The following is an 18,242-nucleotide window of genomic DNA, read 5'->3' on the forward strand; positions in this document are numbered from 1 at the left end:
TCAATCATTTTTATGTATTTTTACTGGTGCCTGAATTATATTTTCCTCTGGGTTGTAGCCCATATAAACCGTTACGATTATTTTAGCCTCAGGATTCCATGTGTATGAGAAGGGCTAACTTTAGAATACTCCATGATGATCTGCTGCTCTAAGTGTCCTTTTCTTTGTAAAGGAAAAATAATTAGTATAGTGTTGTTATACAGTAATATACAAACAGTTATATATAATTAAGGAAGTCACTTCTCATAGTGAAAACTATTTCTGTAAGGTATTCGAATTTATCTTTAAAATAACTAATTTGAGAATACTGGGGTAAAATGGAGAACCCCAAATTAGATTCAGTATCGCATTTAAGGATTTAATGTAAGAATCACAAAACAAGCATAAGCAATTTTTAAATCATGTCACCTTGGGTTTCAGAGTTTAATATAAAGATAAAATCATAAAAACCTATGGGAAGTGTGTTCTATGTTTAGAGGTATTGTAATTAAAATTAAGTTTTCTGACAACCAAAGTAACAACAAAGGACTGTTGTTAAAGTAGTAAATAGTTATCTGTAGCCACAATAATGCTGTATCACACACACCCCTGAAATTTCTATGGTGTACAACTATAAATCGTTGTTCATGTGCCTAGGACGGGCACTGAAACCGTTCTGTTGACCTAAGATGTGCTTGGCTGTCAGTGACTCGGTTTAATTTTATTTCATCATTCAACACCTAGCCCTAGGTATATTCTCATCATGATGGCAGAAGTGTAATAAAGAGCAAAAAATGCAGTGCCTTTTGGAGGCTGATGTTGTGGGTATGCTGTCACATCCATTTTAGTCATAAATATTTGTTCATAGTAAATCACCAGGCCAGCCCAGGTTCAAGGGATGGGAAATGGATGCAGTCTCTTTAGAGTCACATGGAAAAGTGACTCCAGAGTCCATATATGGGGAAGGGTGAAGAACTGGGACCCTCATTGCAGTCTACTTCACATACCCAAAATGTCAAAAAACAAAACAAATGAACAATTATTCAGTGCACAGCTTTCTTCTCTTTGCATATCATTTGATTTTATTTATATATATATATTTCATAGTTTTTTTTAACTTTGTGAATTTATTTTCAGTTGTAGTAAATACATTTCTAGGTTATAACTTTTATTTTTTGCTTGATTTATAATTTACCAGCTCTTCCAGTGTTTCACAGTGATACAGGGGTTTCAGTGATCTAACATGAATGGACCAGAAGGTGGACCTATATTGAACAAATGTCTTGATTGAATCAGATTATTTATAGGACTTTTTCAGTCTGTTGGTAAGAAGTGTTAAGCTTCCTTCCATTCAGGCAATCTCATAGTTCACAGTGGGGAATGCAAATTGTCCTTAAAGTTGGAGACGAGTAAGCCTGTGATTTGCTGATTACAGTACCTCATACTGGTTATTTGTTATGGCTTGAGATAGGCAGTAGGCTAGAAAGATTCCCATCAGCTGGAAGCAAGCAACTCTGAAGAAAATTCCCGCGACCACACCCATTTATGACCCTATAATGGTCGTCACCTTTATAAAACTACCTTCATTGTTTACTTTATTGGCATCTCTCTGTGGAGAACATTTTCAAGTTTGCAGCAACTCTTGGGAAATCCTTTGTCTGAGAAATAATTAGTATCCTTCCAGTCTTCTATAGTCGGTGACACCACAACAATGCAGTTTCTTTTGAATTTGTCTACTGCATCGCTTCTGTAGAACTGCCATAGAGTTAAACTGCTGTATGGTTTTCTCATAATTATTCTTAAAACTGTTCTTGCTCTCATGTCTAAAAATCCTACGATGGCAGTGACCAGTTCAACCAAAAAAAAAAAAAAAAATGAGAGAAACATTGCATACAGTTTTAGCATCTGTGCTCAGCAGGTAGCACAACAACCAAAAGTGCTCAAAAGAATAATGACAGTGAGCATGAAGAGGACATTGGTGGCCTTCTCATTTAAAAGGGAAAAATAATTCTCCAGGCTCACCTTGCCCCAAATGCCAGCAGCAAGAAAAATAACACCAGTGATCCAAAAGATGAAAGTGTAGATCAAGAGGATGCTCTTGAAACAAGTAATGGCTTGCTGGTCTGCAGTCTCTGATAGGGGGGTGCCATGACTAGCTCAGGACCCTGTCCTGCCGCACCAGGCAAGCAGAACGGAATGAGAGAGACACAGAGTCACTGAGTTACAATTTTTAAAAAAACTGCAACGTTTTTAATAGTGATCTTTGAATGTTAAATGATCTTTGCATATCTCCAATAAACAGTCTTGTGTATCACCGTGTTTATGTGTCTGCATAGTTATTTTAATGTATGTTTACTCAAACTGGAAGTATTCAGCTTTTTGGCAGGTTAAAAAAAATTTTTTTTAATGTTTATTCATTTATTTTAAATGTTTATTTCTGAGAGAGAGAGAGAGAGACAGACAGACAGACAGACAGCACGAACAGGGGAGGGTCAGAGAGAGAGGGAGACACAGAATCTAAAGCAGGCTCCAGGCTCTGAGCTGGCTGTCAGCACAGAGCCTGACGTGGGGCTTGAACCCACGAACTGTGAGATCATGACCTGAGCCAAAGTTGGACGCCCAACCGACTGAGCCACCCAGGCGCCCCAGTGTTTATTCATTTTTGAGAGAGAGAGAGTTGGGGAGAGAAAGGGAGACACAGAATCTGAGGCAGGATCCAGGATCTGAGCTGTCAGCACAGAGCCCGATGCAGGGCTCCCAACTCATGAACCACAAGATCATAACCTGAGCCAAAGTCGGACGCTTAACCAACTGAGCCACCCAGGAGCCCCTTAAGTGGTTTTATACATGTAAGTTTGTTTGAATTTTTGGTATAGTGAACAGGGATGCAGCTGATGTCCTTGTAGGAGAATCAGCTCAGTCTTTGCACAAATTTTGTAATTGGAATTGGTAAATAAAAAAGCTACTCCCTGGGAAAAGAATATACATATCTATTCATGTATGTATTTGCTTGCATATACATACAAAAGTGTTGAAAATAAACTACTGGGATTACACCAAAGTAAAAAGCTTTTGCACAGCAAAGGAAACAATCAATAAGATGAAAACAATCAAAGTAAATGGGAGAGGCTATTTGCAAATGATTTATATGATGAGATTGATATTCCTAATATATGAAGAACAACTACAACTCAACACCAAAAATCCATGGGCAAAGGACCTGAATAGACATTTTTCCAAAGAAGACAGATGGCCACCAGACACATGAAAAGATGTTCAGCATCAGCCATCAGGGAAATGTAAATCAAAACCACAGTGGGATATCACTTCACAGCAGTCAGAATGGCTAGTATCAAAAAGACAAGAAATAACAAGTGTTGATGAGAAGGTGGAGAAGAGGGAACTCTTGTGCACTGTTGGTGGGCATGTAGATTGATGTAACCACTGTGGAAAACAGTATGAAGATTCCTAGAAAATTATAGGTAGAGGGGCGCCTGGGTGGCTTAGTCGGTTGAGCGTCCAACTTTCGCTTAGGTCATGATCTCGCGGTTCGTGGGTTCGAGCCCCGCGTCGGGCTCTGTGCTGACTGCCAGCTCAGAGCCTGGAGCCTGTTTCAGTCTGTGACTCCCTCTCTCTCTGACCCTCCCCTGCTCACGCTGTCTCTCTCCTAGAAATAAATAAAACATTAAAAAAAAAAAAAGAAAATTATAGGTAGAAATAACATTAGAGTCTAGTAATTCCACTTCTTGATGTTTATCCAAAGAAAACAAAGCATTAGTTTGAAAAGATACATGTATCTCTGTTTTTATTGCATCATTATTTACAATAGCCAAGATATGGAAGCAGTCTTAATTGTCCATTGGTAGATGAATGGTTAAAGATTTGATATGTATATGCAATAGAATATTACTTGGTCTAAAAAAGAATGAGGTGTTGCCATTTGTGACAACTTGGATGGACCTAGAGGGTATTGTGCTAAGTGGAATAAGTCTGAGAAAGACAAATAGCGTATGATTTCACTTATATGTGGGATCTAAACAAAAAGGAAAAAAGAGAACAGACTGATGGTTTCCAGAGTGGGAGGGTGGTGGGGGGATGGGCAAAATAGGTAAAGGGGTTTAAGAAGTGCACACTTTCAGTTATAAGATAAATATGTCATGGAGATGAAAAGTAGAGTAAAAGGAATATAGTCAACAGTATTGTGATGTAGTATGGTGATAGATACACTTATTGTAGTGAGTACTGGATATGGAACTGTCAGATCACTGTGTTGTACACCTGAAACTAATACAACGTTGTATGTCAACTATACTTAAATAACAAAGAAAAAAATCTCGGAAGGGTGTACAAAATACAGAGGATATTGGTTGCTTCTTGGTTAGAAAACTTGATAGACGATAGGAGGAGGGAGATTTTTCAGTTTGTTTTTCTTTTCATTGAATAAAACTAACATGAATGTATGTAGTTACAAAATAAGTTTTTGTAACTTTTTATTTTGAAATAATGTAAGCTTGTCAGAAAAGTGGTAGAAATAGTATAATGAGTTCACATGTGCTCTTCACCCATCTTATCCTAATGTAACAACTTACCTATCCATAGTATAATTATCAAGCCAGGAAATGATAGTTTTCATAAAACTATTTAAGTAAATTACAGACTTGATTTAAATGTTACCAGGTTTTCCCTAATGGCCTGTTTCTTTTTCAGTTATCAGTGTAGTAGCCCACATTGCATTTGGGGGTTCTGTCTTCATCACCTTAAGTTTCTTCCAATCTGTGATAATTCTCATTCTTTCTGGTCTTTTATGACCATGTTGCTTTTGATAACTATTAGCAGCTGTTTTATAGAATGTCATAGGTAATTTCTGAAAGGATTCTTGATAACAGCAAATTTAGAAATAGTTCATAGTGATTTTTTTCCTTTTTCTAAAAAATGGATGAGGTAAAGTGCACGTAGAAAAGAACACAAGTTATAAGTGTATAGCTTAGTGAATTTTCATAAACTGAACACACCCATGAAACCTGCATGCAGATCAGGAAATAGAAGATTGCTTTCATCTCAGAATCTCTTCACTACCCTATATTCCACTTCATTTTGTGAAGCTAGTATTGTACTGATAACAAAAGTGAAAACTGCAAGAAGACTACAGACCATTATCTCTTATGAATAAAAGCACAAAAATACTCAACAATACTAGCACACTGAATCCCAACATACAAAAACAATTACACACCAAGACCAAGATGGATTTATTCCAGAAATGTGAGGTTGGTTCAACATCTAAAAATCAGTGTAATGAATGTAATGCACCTTATCAATAGAATAAAGGGCAGAAACTACATGGTCATCTCAGAAGATCAAAAAATGTATTGCAAATAATCTTTTCAAAAGAGAAATTTATAATAAAGTAGGAATAGAAGGGAGCTTCTGCAGCCTAATAAAGAGCATCTATAGCTAACACAGCCCACGTCAAACTTGAATGTGAAAGACTGAAAGGTTTCTCTTCAAGATCAGGAAAAAGACTAGGAGGTCTTCCCTCACTATTTCTATTGATCATTGTACTACAGGTTCTAGCCAGGACAATGAGGCGAACAAACAAATAAACCAAGCACACAAACAGGCATTCAGAAATACAGGGCATCCAGATGAGAAAGAAGTAAAGCTCTTATTTGCAGAAAGTATGACTTATAGAAAGAATATTCTAAGGAGTCCACAGAGCAACTATTAGATCTAATGAATGAGTTCAGCAGGGTTGCAGGATACAAGAGTAATAGATAAAAATAAATAGTATTTTTGCACACTAGAATGAACAATCTGAAGATGACATTAAGGAAATAATACCGTTTACAGTAACATCAGAAAGAATAAAATAATCCAGGAATAAATTTAAAGACTTAAAGGACTTACACACTAAAAACCACAAAACATTGGAAGATGGAAAGAAGACCCAAATAAATGGAAAGGTACCCTGTGCTCAAAGATTGGAAGATTTGTTAGGGTGGCAGTATACTCTCCAACTTGATCTATGGTTTCAGTGCAGTAGTATTTTCATCTGCTCTTTTATAGGAATGACAGGCTAATTTAAAAACTCTTCTATAAATGTGAGGCACTTGGGTGGCTCAGTTAGAGTCTGACTCTTGATTTCGGCTCAGGTCATGATCTCATGGTTTGTGAGTTTGAGCTCTGCACTGAGCTGTGTGCTGACAGCACTGAGCCTGCTTGGGATTTTGTCTCCCTCTCTCTCTGCCCCTCCCCTGGTTGCTCTCTATCACTCTCTCAAAAGAAATACAAAAAACAAAAAGAAAAACAAAAACTTTAGAGTACTCACATTTATGACAAGAGCTCTGAAACAATTTAATACAGAAAGAATATTTTAGCAAACAATACTGAGACAGTATGGAAAAGGAAGAATTTAGACTTCTTTCTATACCATACACAAAAGTTAACGCAAAATGGGCTATAGATGTAAACTGTAGTAGCTCTAACTATAAAATTCTTAGAAATCAATATAGGAATAAATGTTCTTGATTTGAAGCAGGTGAAGCATTTGTAAATATACCAAAAGCAAAAGTGACCATTTCATCAAAAGTAAAACATTTTGTGCTCTGATGGACAGCATCAAAAAGTGGAAATACAACCTACAGAAGGGGAGAAAATTTCTGCAAATCATATATCTGATAAAATACTTGTATCTAGAATATATAATAAAAGACAACCCAATTTGGAAAAAAAAAAAAAAACAAAAAAAACCCAATTTAAAAATGGGCTTAGGATCTGAATTGGTGGTTCTCCAAAGATTTAAAGATAGCCAATATACACATGAAAAGATGCTGAGTGCCATTAACTATCAGGAAAATGGAAATCCAAACCACAATGATACACTGCCACACACCCACGGATGTCTGTGATCAAAAAGATAGCAAAATTGATGACTTGTAGTAATTAGAATCCTTTTACGTTGTTGATGGGGATGTGAAAATGGTGCAGCTGCTTTGGAAAACATTTTGGCACTTCCTCAAAAGGTTAAACAGTTTTACCATATGACCCATCAGTTTTACTCCTAGTGAAGGGGAATGAAGAGATATGAAAATATTTGTCCACCCCATAATTTGTGTACAGCAATTTTTATAATAGTAAAAAGGGAGAAGGGCGCCCGGGTGGCTTAGTCGGTTGAGTGTCCCACTTCAGCTCAGGTCATGATCTCACGGCTCTTGAGTTCGAGCCCCGCGTCGGGCTCTGTGCTGACAGCTCAGAGCCTGGAGCCTGCTTTGGATTCTGTGTCTCCCTCTCTCTCTTCCTCTCTCACAGTCACACTCTCTCTGCCTCTCTTGAAAATAAATAAAGATTAAATTTTTTTTTAAAAAAGCGAGACAGCTCAAATGTCGATACACTGATGAATTGATAAATGTGGATTGTTCATACAATGGAATAGTATTTGTTAATAAAAACAGTTATCAGTGTATGATAGAACATGGATGATCCTTGAAAACATTAACGTAAGTGAAAGAAGCTAATCACAAAAGAGCACATATTGTATGATTCCAGTTATGCCAAATATCTAGTATAGGCAAATCCATAGAGACAAAACACTTTGGTGTTGCCTAGGGCTGTGGACAAAGGGCAAGTTGGGTTGAGTTGGAATAGCCACAAATGAGTACAGGGTTTATTTTGGGAGTAATGAAAATGTCCTAATGTGAGTTTGTGATGATTGCAGAACATTACACTAAAAATAATTGGATGGGAAAATGTGTGAATTGTGTGGCATGTAAAGTGTCCCTCATTGTTAAAAATGATCAGTAACTCTTGCCTTCTAAACATCTTTGATGGGAGACAAATGTGTAATGCAGTAATTCAATTTATAATGGGATGAGAGGAATAAACTGAAGAAATTTGCTGAGCTTAAAAGTTGGGATTCATTGTAAGACAGAATTGTCTTTGCTAAGCATACAAGTGAGAGGAGACAGTGCTTTGAGGGATTGACAAATCGTTCTCCTTCAGTAAAGATGATGTATATGCGTAATCCTCAGTATTTAGTAGACTCTCAGACTGTAGCTGTCATAATTAAAATGAGGCCATAATACTAATAACTTCAATACTGTAATTAAAATGGTACAGTTTGGGGAACTAGTTGTTCCTATACATTAGCATTTTCTGAAATTTGATCTGAGTAAGACTTCAAATGCTTTTGGACAAAAAGGTGCTAACGTTAAGTAAGTTTGAGAAAAATGAAACTTTTGGTGCTTAACAGCTGATGGACAATATTAAAGGCTTGGAGTAGTCCCACAGTAAAGAAACTACTTGATTTTGTGTAACCCTTGGTTTCTCAAAGTTAGTTGTTCAACATTCTTTTGTTTTCAGTATAGCTATTAACATGTTTCCCAGTTTGTGTTCCCTGAAACAGACACATACTGTGATTGCCACTCTGTTTTCTTTACCTTTTTACCAGCTATTTTGATGATAGTATGATATACCCAGACTTTGGGTCCGCAGATGAGTGGTTTTACAGAACAGTTCCTTCTTTCAGTTACAGTGCTCACTTTGCTCTCTCAAAAAGCCCAGCAGGACCCTGTCCTTTTGAAGATTGGAAAAAAGTTACATTTCCTGACAAATTGTTGTGCCTCATCTAATGAAAACTGTGGGAGCTTTATAACCAATATTTTTTTCTTTCGGTTTTGGCGGAGATGAAGTTCAAAACAGATCTGTGTTCAATTAATCAACCCAGCCTAGGTTATTTGAAATAAATTTCTTTCTGAAACTCTCATAACTGTCTTCTTAGTTATTTAATAAGCTTTTTAGTTTTGTTGGATAGTTTTGGTTTTGTTTTTGTCTGGGTCTTTTTTGGGAAGTAGGTGAACTATATATTTGTATAATTGCTTAGAATGAGAAAAAAATTCATGTATGTTAATTGACTTGGGTAAAACTATGTTGTGATTATGTTTGGGAGATTGTATTTTAAATCACCTGCAGTTTAGCTTAGTCCTTCATTTATAGGTATTCTAAGGATTTTCTTTTATACTTTTACATTGAATAAGGTGTTTTTTTCTTTATGCTGTTAGGCAGATTTACAAACCATGTGTTTAAATGCTAAGCAGTGGATGGTGGGAATGCAAACGGGTTCAGTCACTCTGAAAAACAGTATGGAGGTTCCTCAAAAAGTTAAAAATAGAACTGCCTTATGACCCAGCAATTGCACTACTAGGTATTTATCCAAGGGATACAGGTGTACTGTTTCCAAGGGGCACATGCACCCCAATGTTTATAGCAGTGCTATCGACAATAGCCAACGTCTGGAAAGAGCCCAAAAGTCCATTGGCAGATGAATGGATAAACAAGATGTGGCATATATACACAACGGGGTATTACTTGGCATTCAAAAAGAATGAAATCCTGCCATTTGCAACAATGTGGATAGAACTAGAGGGTATTATACTGAGCGAGATTAGAGAAAGACAAATATCATATAACTTCACTCATAGGTGTAATTTAAGATACCAAACAGATGAACGTAAGGGAAGGGAAGCAAAGATAATATAAAAACAGGGAGGGGGACAAAACATAAGAGACTTTTAAATACAAGAACAAATAGAGGGGTGCTGGAGGGGTTGTGGGTGGGGGGATGGGCTAAATGGGTAAGGGGCATTAAGGAGGACATTGTTGGGATGAGCGCTGGGTATTATGAATCACTGGAACCTACTCCTGAAAGCATTATTGCACTATATGCTGACTAACTTGGATGTAAATTTAAAATAAACATTTGAGTAAAGGGCTTCTAGCTCTTTGTGTTATGCTTGCAACTTTTCTGTAAGTCTGAAATTATTTAAAAATAAAAAGGTTTTTGGGAGCAACAAAAACCATACCCAAGGTCATCTGGGTTTTACTGTATATTTGATAAGTTTTACATTTCTGTACTTTACATTTAAGTCTGTTATCCATTTCGAGTTCATTTGTCTGAAGGATGTAAGGTCTGTGTTTAGATTCATTTTTTTCCCATGTGGATGTTCATTCGTTCAAGTACCATGTGTTCCATCATATTGCCTTTGCTTTTTTTTTTTTAATCAAAGATCAGTTGGCTATACTTATGTGGGTCTATTTCTGCATTCTTGTATTGAGCCATTGATGTCTTCATTATTTCACAGTACCACGCTGTCTTGATTAATGTAGATTTATACTGGTTGTCTTGTCTTTATTTCTTCATTTGGATTCCATTTACTGTCTTGTGTTTTCTCATTTCAGCATGAGGGATTCCCTTAAGCATTTCTAGGAGGGTAAGTCTGTTAGCAAAAATGAAGGTTTTGTTTTCCTGGGAATATCTTTATTTCTCCTTCATTTTATTTATTTATTTATTTATTTATTTTTAAATGTTTTATTTATTTCTAGGAGAGAGAGAGAGAGAGACAGCGCGGGCAGGGGAGGGTCAGAGAGAGAGGGAGTCACAGACTGAAACAGGCTCCAGGCTCTGAGCTGGCAGTCAGCACAGAGCCCGATGCGGGGCTCAAACCCACGAACTGCGAGATCATGACCTAAGCGAAAGTCGGACGCCCAACCAACTAAGCCAACTAGGAGCCCCTCTCCTTCATTTTAAAGGATAGTTTGTCAGATATGGAATTCTTAATTACATATATTTTTTTCAGCAGTTTTAATGTTATCCCACCAACCTTTTCTTTCCATGGTTTCTGAGGAGAAATCTCTTTGAAGATCTTTATACATGGTGATTTGATTCCATGTTGCTGTTCTCAAGATTCTCTCTTAGTCTTGGTACAGTCTGATTACTATCTGTGTAGGTGTGAATATCTTTAGGTTTATCTTTCTAGGAATTTGTTGACCTTGGATGTATAATTTTTTTCATCAGATTTGTGACCAGCCATTATTTCTTCAGATATTTTTTCTGTCTCCTTTTCTCTTTTCCTTTAGGCATTCCTTTTATGTTTGTATTGGTAAGCTTGACGGTGCTTTGTATGACTCAGTGGCTCTGTTTTCTTCATTTTCTTCTGTTATTTATCCTGGGTAATCTCAATTGACCTTTATTCAGGTCTGCTGATTTTTTCTTCTTCCTATTCAGATATCCTTTTGAACCCTTCTGGTGAATTTTTCACTTTAGTTTTTATACTTATCAACTCCAGACTTTATATTTGTTTGTTTTATAAAACTTTGTTTATTAATATTTTCTATTTGTTGAGATACAGTTCTCATAGTTCTGTACTTTTATCCTTTAAACTTTTTTTTTTAAAGGCCTTGAACATATTTACAATATCTGGTGTAAAGTCTGTCATATAAGTCAATTATCTGGGCTTCCTCAGGGACAGTTTTTATTGTTTGCCTTTTTCCTTTGCCTGGGTCTTGTTTCTTTGAATTCCTCACTTTTGTTTTTGTTGTTGAAAACTGTATATTTTAATATTACAGTGTGGCAAGTATTGAAATAAGCTGCTTTTCCCTTCCTAGAGTTTATTGGTACTGTGTCTTATTTGTTTGTTTCATGACTTTCAGGAGCTAAACAAAAGTCTGTGTTTGTCATGTGCTGTCACAGAATTCTCAGTTATAAGCTTAGTGGTCAACTAATGATTGGACAGAGATTTCCTTAAATTCCTGGATCCAAAAAAAATCTCTAAAGACTTTTTGCCAGGCTTCTCTGTGTTTGTTGTGGTATGTCTTCGGCACTCAGCAAGGCTGGTTACAACTCAGCCTTAACCTTTACTTCCCACTCCTACAGACCCTAGGGTACAGCCAGGGTTTATAGCTTTAGGCTGTAAGTTCTTTTTGAGCATGTGCACAGCCCCTCACATGTGTGGGTTCTTAGATGACCAGGAGTATGGAGTTTTTCAAATCCCCTATGGACAATCTCATTCCTCAAGTTTCCTTTCAGTCTTTTGGGTTAGTTTATGGTTTGCCCCAACTATTGTCCACCTCAATGGTGATATTAAAACACTTGCTTGTAAGATACGTTTTCTATAAATACCTGCTCTTCTGCTGGGAGAAACTCTTGTACAAAAAGGGTTTTGAGTCATGTGGCATAAACATAAGCCCTTCAAATGCAGTCTGTCAGAATACTACCAGACAGGTCAAATAGTTACTAGTCCTGGGATTGAGGTTGGAGTGAATTTAAGCTTTATTGTGCTCCTCTCATTACTGGCAATGCCTGCTGTTATTGTCCAATGCTGCCTCTAAGTTTGAGTGGGGGAGATGGTACCAGGAAAAGGTAAAGCACTAGAAAGATCCCAGTTCTACATGAGGTACAACTATTTTTCTTCTGTAGATGTTCCTCCATTGCTGCAACCATTTACTTAATTTCCAGGATTCTGAAAAAATTGACTGTGACAGTTATTTACTGGTGTTTCTGTCATTGCTTTTATGGAAGGTCAGAATTTTGAAGATACTGTCTGCCTTTTTCACTGATGTCACTCCAGTTTGCTAACTTTTAAAAAAATTTTTTTTAATGTTTATTTTTGAGAGAGAGACAGAGCATGAGAGGGGGAGAGTCAGAGAGAAGGAGACACAGAATCTGAAGCAGGCTCCAGGCACTGAGCTGTCAGCACAGAGACCGACACGGGGCTTGAACCCACAAACCATGAGATTAAGACCTGAGTCAAAGTTGGATGCCGAACTGACTGAGCCACAGAGGTGCCCTAGTTTGCCAACTTTTTAAAAAAATTTTTTTAAATTTTTTATTTATTTCTGAGAGAGAAAGAGAGACAGAGATAGCATGAGAAGGGGAAGGTCAGAGAGAGAGGGAGACACAGAATCCGAAGACAGGCTCCAGGCTCTGAGCTGGCTGTCAGCACAGAGCCCGATGCGGGGCCTGAATCCATGAACCGTGAGATCATGACCTGAGCTGAAGTTGGCTGCCCAACCGACTGAGCCACCCAGGTGCCCGTTTGCCAACTTTTTAAAAAGGAATTTATGTTCAATAGAGATATGGGCTTTTGTTGTTTTAAATATTTTAATGCTTTTTTTTTTTTTTTTTTTGAGAGAGAGAGAGAATACATGCAGGGGACATGGCAGAGGAAGAGAGAGAATCTTAAGGAAGCTCCACATCCAGTATGGAGCCCAACCTGGGGGTCCATCTCATAATGCTGAGATCATGGCCTGAGCCAAAATCAAGAGTTAGATGCTTTACAGACTGAGCCACCCAGGCACTTTAAATATGGATATGGGTTTTTAATTCTCATTTCTATAATGGTATCTTTGTCTTTTTCTTGGTGTCACTTTGGCTGCAGAAGTTCTGAAATATTGTTTCCTTCCCTGTGATCTGGGCTTGTGAAATAACATTATTTTTATAAATGTATGTTTGTCAAGTTGGTTAATTTTTGTTTTTCATTCTACATATTTGTCAACTTGCTTTATGACTCTATAGTTATGTCCATTATTGAGAGTTAATTGACTTAAAATCTGCTGCTGTTGAATTATGGTTTTCTCCTTTTGATCCTTTTTTTGCCTCATCTATTTTGTAAATACATTAATGCTTCTGTTGTGTATCCTTTTATCAACATAAAGTGTTGCTCTTTGTTTCTAATAACATTTCTTTTTCCTAAGTCTAATTTGTTTGACTTAATACAGGCACTTCAGTTCCCTTGTTCCTTCTGATTTTGTTATTACTTCTGTTTTTATATTGTATGTAATTCCATCCTTTTATTTTCATTGTATTTGTCTCTCTGTCTGAGTTTTGTCTCTTGTAAGCAGAATATTCTTGGATCTTATTTATTTTTCTAGTTTGATGCTTCCTGCTTTTTGGATGGGTTGTTTATTGCATTTATATTTAATATGATTATTTATAATAGTGGTTTGATACATTTTTTTTTCTGTTGGTCTCATGTCTTTTTTATTCTTTTCTTCTCCCTTTATTGCCGTCTTTTGTGTTAAATATTTTTATTCTTGGGGCACCTGGGTGGCTCAGTCGGTTAAGCATCCGACTTTGGCTCAGGTCATGATACCACAGTTTGTGAGTTCTATCCCTGCGCAGGACTCTGTGCTGACAGCTTGCTCAGAGCCTGGAGCCTGCTTTGGATTCTGTCTCCTTCTCTCTCTACCCCTACCCCATTTGTGCTCTGTCTCTCAATAAATAAATGTAAAAAAATATATATATTTTTACTCTTATTTTGAATCTTCCATTGATTTCTTTGTTACTCTATTTTTAATAGTTGTTTTCTTAGTCATTGTTCTAGGAATTTCAGTATGCATTTGAACCCATCACAGTATCCTTCAAAATATTTATTTAATTCTGAATAATGGAAACTTTCCTTGACTCTTTTCCTCCACCATCCTTTGTTCTATTATTGTTAGATATGTTACATCTATTTTGTTATAAAGCCAACAATTTATTGTTATAATTACTACATATTCATTCTTATGTCTTTTATGTAAGTTAAGAGAAATATTTGGGATAAACATTTTTTTTGTAAAATTTTGAATTTATCCCTATTTTTACCATATCTTGCACTTTTTTCCCTTGTATATTTGAGTTATTGTCTGGAATCTGCTCTGTTTAGACAGAACTACTTCCGTTAGTGTTTCTTTCAAGATTGATCTGTTAGGGAATTTTTCATACTTTAATTTCATTTGGAGTCCATAGTTTTGTTGGATATAGAATTCTTGGTCAGTGGTTTTTATTTTTATTATTTATTTTAACATTTTGAATATATTCTCCCACTGCCTTCTGGCTTGTATTGTTTTAATAAGTCAGCTTTTAATCTTATCGATGTTCCCATATAATCTGAAAAGTCACTTTTCTTTTAGGAATTTTAAGATTTATCTCGCTTTCGCTTTATTAATTCATTCATTCATTTATTTTGGCTTCCAGCAGTTTGACTTTAATGTGCCTGCATGTGCGTCTCTTTCTATTTATCTTACTTTGCGTTCATTGATATCCTTGGGTTTTTTTGTTTATTGTCCCAAGAAGTTTCAGCCCTTCCTTCAAATATCTATTCTTCCCTTTTTCATCTTCACTCTATCTGAGACTCCTATCACCTGCACGTACTTTTGTGCATTTGATCTCTTGGGCTGTGCTGTTTTCTTTTTTTCTTTTCTTCAGATTGAGTATTCCTCATTTCCACTATCTTCTGCTGCAGTAATTCTGTATTTTACTATCTCCAGTCTGCTTTTGATTGCCTCTAGTGAATTTTTCATTAGTCAAGTATTTTCATTTTCCCCTTTTGTGTAATTTCTACCTCTTTGTTGAGATTCTGTTTTCATTGAATTATTGGTATCATGCCTTTGTATAATTCTTTAAATGTGGTTTCCTTTAGGTTTTTGAACATGTTTATAATTGTTGCTTTGAAGTGATTTGCTGCTAAATCTAATATCTGGCACTCTGAGAGAGAATTTTCTATCAAATGGTTTTTGTTATTTTGTGTTGTGAAGTCTGTGTCCTTCAAAATGTGAGAATGTGTATATCTCTTCTCATCTGTTTTTCTTGTTTTTATGTAATAGCTAGGGATCATCCCTTTATCTACATTGTTTATTGCTAAGTCATTGCTTTGTTAGAAGTCCTGCTTGAACTTTTTGAGGTGATTGGGCTTTTTACTCATTGCTGATGAATCTGTTTGTGGGCTGGTGTGTATTCCCTGTTCTGGCTCTTTTTAAATCTTCCCCTTTTTACTTCTTTATCTAGTGTCTCTTCTGTGCATTTATGTACGCACTGTAGGTCATGGGTGTGCAGGTGTCTTGGGTGTACCTCAGTCTCCCCTATGTGTGTTATGTACCCAGCCTTAGGCCAACTTAGCATATGTGAAGAGCCTGTCAGACCCTGTTTGCCTGTCTCACCTTTAACTTTGTGTTAACCTCCTGGCTAGCCCCTCTGCCTGTTGCTTGTTTTAAACACAGTCATAACCTGAGGTATGCTGAGCTTCTTGTCACCCTCTTCTGGTGCCACTGGGATGGTCCTTTGTCTGACAGCATTCCCAACTAGGTGAGCCCACTTCAGAAACAGCAGAAAAGCTGGTAGTTTTCATAGCCTCTCTTGCCTTATTTGAACTACTGTGTTGACAGGGGTTTGGTGGATGGAAGTACACTTGGGTAAAATACCACAGAATGCCGATGCTTTCCACTGAAGTTCTATATTTTTCACAAATACATGCTTATCAGTTCTTTGTATCCTTTCCTTTGATTTCCACATTGCTGATACGGTTGTTTTTGCCAATTTTGTGTAATTTATAAGAGGATTCTTGACCTCCTCACTCTCATGCTAATGTGAATTTCTGATATTCTCTCTTGCTTATTTATTTATTTATTTATTTATTTATTTATTTTTAAATAGATCTTCTCACTCTTCTCCCAGGTTTCATCTTTGGTGTTCCTGTATTCTTGTATGCAGGTAGCAACCATGCCTTAAATGTTCTGAGTGTTTGGATGTTTTAAATCACAAGTGAGGTGATGGAGTTTTTGCTTAAAGCCCTCAGTATCTTCATGTCTCACTCACAGTAGAAGATAAAAGTGAGCGTCAGGCCTTCCATGATACTTCTCCTGTTACCTTTTCCGCTTTCTCTCTCCTCATGCAGCTGGTTTAAAGACAGTTTCTTTGCAGTTCCTCTAAAATGCCATGCTTCCTCTGCCAGATCCATCACTTGCTCTGCTTTTTCCAGAGGAGTGTTTTTCCTTTAAGTTCTCATGGTTCACAACCGCCACTGAAACATTACCTTCTTTATTATTATTATTTTTAAAATTTTCTTTTAGGGAGAGAGAGCATGAGCAGGGGAGGGGCAGAGAGAGGGAGAGGAAGAATCCCGAGCAGGCTCTGCACTGTCAGCACAGAGTCTGATGTAGGGCTCGAGCCCACAGACTGTGGGATCAGGACCTAAGCTGAAATTAGGAATCGAATGCTCAACTGACTGAGACACTCAGGCGCCCCCTGAAAGGTTATCTTCTTAGCAAAGCTCTCCCTCACCGTCTTGTAAAATCACAAGTTCCCAACCAATGTTTTCTTTCATATATGCCTGTCACTTCGTAATTTCTCTCCATAGCACTTAATACCATCTGTTATATCATAGGTAGACTCGTTTATTCATTTCTTGTCTACTCTTATATAATATAAGCTTCAATAATGCAGAGATTTTGTTTACTTTGTTTTTTGTATTTCCAGGGTCAAAACTGTCTTCCACAAACACAGTTTGGGCAACCATTGAATACTTATCGAATGAATGGGAACAAGGTGTCTGCATTATAGCTTTATATTCCAAGTAGAAAGATCTGAAAGGATATTGTATAAGACACAGCTTTTTTGTGGTCTACATACAGACTCAGTGGAAGAGAGCTATCATGTGGTAATAAAGGGAGACCAGGAAAAACTTTTGAAAGTGTCTGTGTCCAAGAAATGTTGATTTTATCGTGGGCATCCTTGAGTGGGATGTAGAGAGTATAAGAAGATCTAGATGGGTAAGTAAGGTAGAGTTCATGCAGTTTAGGATTTTGGGTATCCCATTGAAGACCTAAGGCTTAGGTAAGCCAACCGGAGTCTTAAGCACATGACTGATTGAGTTCCATGTTTTTGGAAGAAAACCATTCGGGCAGATGGAGGTTGAACCAGTCTAAGGATAACTGCAGGGCAGTGCATTTTTAGAAGGCTCCTGGAATAGTTGAAATGAGAGGTGATCTCGTTTTGATCTTCCAGAATGGCAGTGTGGATGGAAAAGAGAAAAGATTGATGAAAAAGGGAGGAAGGATACAGGTTATACATGCAAGTGTAAAATAGAACCCCGAGGATTTGGAGGTTAAAGAGAGGAGTGAGTGAAAGATTTAGTTATTAATTCAACAGTGCTGTGTGTTTTTGGTGCTGGGAGTATCCTAGTGAAGGAAACCTTCCTCTCTGCCCTCTTTGAGCTTGTTTCCTAGGAGAGGCAGACCAATGAAGACTTGTAAGTAATTATATAAAGTGTTGGGTTTTAATAAGTATTATGAAGAGAAATAAAATAGAAATCATAGATAAAAATGTTTCATGGAAGGGTTTGCTAGCTGTGGTAGGCTGGCCGTAACCTGGAAGGCTGGACTGATCAGGAGACACTCGCACAGAGGCCCGAAGGAAGAGTAGGAGTGAACCTTGTGTAGGCTGAGATTTTATGAGAGAATAAAGACATACAGTGGAAAGAGAGCCAAAGGAGATAATGGCTCTGTAAAGGCAGAGTAAAGATCTGTTTGGAAAAACTCAGCTGTTAGAATAAAGACAGTTTCTGCCCCAGACAGTCAAATGCTGACCTTTGATTGAAGGAAAGTTGGGAACATGCTCGAAGGTCTCAGGACTTCTGTCTTTGAAAATGGGGTTAGTTACAGTGCCATGAGCT

At 37.1% G+C, this 18,242-nt stretch overlaps 1 protein-coding gene and 1 pseudogene across 3 annotated transcripts in view; one reads left to right on the forward strand and one right to left on the reverse strand.

The window, feature by feature from the left end:
* The window catches only part of SUPT3H (SPT3 homolog, SAGA and STAGA complex component), a 538,181-nt gene that overhangs the window by 127,417 nt on the left and 392,522 nt on the right, over positions 1-18,242 (forward strand). The window lies entirely within an intron of this gene.
* Positions 1,409-1,884, reverse strand: LOC144232074 (tetraspanin-6-like; annotated as a pseudogene).

The sequence above is a fragment of the Crocuta crocuta genome, unplaced genomic scaffold, assembly GCF_008692635.1.
Source record: "Crocuta crocuta isolate KB4526 unplaced genomic scaffold, BGI_CrCroc_1.0 scaffold44, whole genome shotgun sequence".
NCBI lineage: Eukaryota > Metazoa > Chordata > Mammalia > Carnivora > Hyaenidae > Crocuta > Crocuta crocuta.